Source organism: Apis dorsata, unplaced genomic scaffold, assembly GCF_000469605.1.
Source record: "Apis dorsata unplaced genomic scaffold, Apis dorsata 1.3 scaffold_177, whole genome shotgun sequence".
Taxonomy (NCBI): Eukaryota; Metazoa; Arthropoda; class Insecta; order Hymenoptera; family Apidae; genus Apis; species Apis dorsata.
This window is the reverse complement of record NW_006263464.1, coordinates 137,306-140,094: the sequence shown is the minus strand read 5'-3', so window position 1 is coordinate 140,094 and position 2,789 is coordinate 137,306. Positions and strand designations below refer to the sequence as shown.

The 2,789-nt window shown below is 35.1% G+C and overlaps 1 protein-coding gene across 1 annotated transcript in view; it reads right to left on the bottom strand.

The window, feature by feature from the left end:
* LOC102674612 (frizzled-2-like) overlaps positions 1 to 2,789 on the bottom strand; it is a 23,651-nt gene that overhangs the window by 13,660 nt on the left and 7,202 nt on the right.

Here is a 2,789-nt window from a genome sequence, read left to right as displayed (position 1 = left end):
TTTTTTTTTTTTTTTTTTTGGATGCACGGACTCTGGTCGCGTAATCTGTAATCGAAGAATAATAAAAATATCTCTTAATACTAAACTATTATTTTTGTAATTTTTTATCAGAAATTAAGGAAATATTATAATAAAAATATATTTTTCAAATTATGCTATTTTTGTGATAAGTAATCACAAAAATAAATAAGTAAAATCGTATCGAAAAATTAATCGTACATAGTCGAAGCAATGATAAAAATTTAAACTTTGAAATTACTTGCTCGGAATGAAATTACGTGGAATTAAATGTTTCCGAGTAAACACCAGTTCGTGCTGGTATTTTATTGTATGTAATTTAAATAAATTAGGATAAGTCGCCGGAGTTGGTTAAGGATTCCTGGAAACGAAGAAAAAGAACATCCAGGATGTGACGAGATGTTATCAACGGCGTAAAGGTGTACCAAACCTCGGCGTATATATCTCCATAAATCAATTCAAATTACTTGCAACATCCACGGAGTACAGAAACTCATTTTGTACGGGTTTAAATGACGAAGCGTTAAAAATATATCAGGAGAGCAAAGGAAGAGTTAACAGACAGGTCTCTACTTTGAAACACTACACCTCCACCACCTCGATATCACGTTTCGTGGTTAAGTTTCACGCTTTGCATATTAAAAATAACGACGTTAATAAATTATCGTTTCACATTGTAAACGCTGTCTCGGTAATAACGTTAGAGAAAAAAATTTCCACGCGATATTTCCTACATCGATATTTCTACCTACACGTCGCAAAATTGAATTTTATTTCTCATTTCCTTTTCTTTCTTTTTTTTTTTTCTTTTCGTAGCAATTTCTCTTCATTTTTTCGAAATATAAAAAAAAAAGGCAAATTTATATTCCAAATATCAAGTGGTATAAATTTTAAAAATATTATTTGTTCGATCTCTCCAATTAATTTATATAACCATGCGTTCACTCGAATAATTAAAGCGTATTAAAATACGCTTAACGTATTGGCCAATAATAAATTAATAATTGTAATGCCAAATAGAATTAATCTACATCACGTTTCTCGTTATTCTACGAAAAAAGAAAAAAAAGAAGAAAAGAATATTGAAAATGTTGAATCATGTTGAATCAGGATAAATGGTCGGCCATTAATTAAAATTATCCCGGCTTGTTTCGATCGATCGATCGATCGAATGAGAAGCACTGACCGAGTCGATGCGGACAAACGACAGGTAAAATATGTCCGCTGTCGCTCCAAACATTTTGCACGGGACGAAGATATACGTCGAACACAGCGTTAGTAGGGGAGAGACTCGCGAAAGAAACGCGGATTTTGCTCTCGCGTGCTCGATGAAAAATCGTCACGGTGTTTCTTCGTCGCGTCGATCGATCCTTTCTTGACGTTCAATCTCCACGGAAGTCGATCTCATCGCCGATTCCCCCCCCTCCGTCTCTTCACGATGACGCGATTACCGAGGGAATAGTGATTTATACTTCTGATACCCTGCAATAATGAAGGGAGATTTTATTTAATTTGACAGGAAACTTTTGTTTCTTTCTCTAATCCTCGATACCTGATTTCTGCGTCTTCAATAAAGTCTCTCTTTAAAGTAATAAAAATTTTTATTCCCCGTTTCTTCTCAATCCATTACGATTCAACTGTTATAGATATCAAAGTGCATAGATGTATTTATTTTAGAAACGGTTTTTTTGGGGAGGAGGGGGAGGAAAAATGATTTTCACGCGATATTTTATGACCTTTTAAACTTTTCATAGTAAATCTTGAAGAAAGACACGGGCGTGCTATAAAGAATAGTTTGTAATTTCCATATTTTAAATGTTACCACACGTAATACAATTATTAAGATTTATTGGCTATGAAAAGCTGAAAGCTATAAAGTTCCAAGAATTTTGATGACGAAAGAATAATTTCCTATGTTGCCTGCTTTGAAATCCTTGCAATTTTATTACCCTGTCAAAGAGTTAATGTAACGTACAAGTTATATTATTTAACACTTACAATACATAACTGAACACCTATGCGACTCTTAAATCTTATTTTATCTACCTACTTATCATTGTTTTATACTTCCTACCTCCCAAGTTGTGCAATATATAACCAATTATAATTATTCTTTACAAAATCACGTAATACATAGAATACCATAAAAAGGATTTTAAATTTACAATTTTTTTTTTTTTTCTTTTGCATCGATTCACGATCTTTTAAATTTTAAATTATCCCACATAAATCTGCCAAATGCAAATATCAACTGCGCACAAACTCTCTCTCTCTCTCTCTCTCTCTCTACTCGAATCTCAAATATTTGCCTAAATCCACACCCATCGCGCAAACAAACAACGCCAAAATTTATTCATTTCCCGAATATATCCCCCTCCCCCCCAAAAAAGAGAGCATTAAAACTTTATCCAGTGCCCAAGTGAACAACATGCAAATATACAACGGATCAATCGGCGTTACCCGGAAATAAACTCGCGGCTTTAAGCACGGTGGTCCCCATAAAACGTCCCGTATAGAAGCGTGTCGAGAGTCGCGTTTAAACGGTCATTAACGCGATCCGTGTAAACACAAATCACGATCCGCGTTAATAACCGGATGCCCCGCCATTAATTAACGCCACTGGCGTCCAAAGCGACGCGAAAGTGGCCCGTAAATTTGAATTAAACCGTGGCGCGATAGTGGATGGTTTGTAACCGTCCTCGAGAATTAAATACTCGCGAATCGGAACGAATCATTCCGAAAGATTCTTATCAATGGGCGCGCGCCCCGTT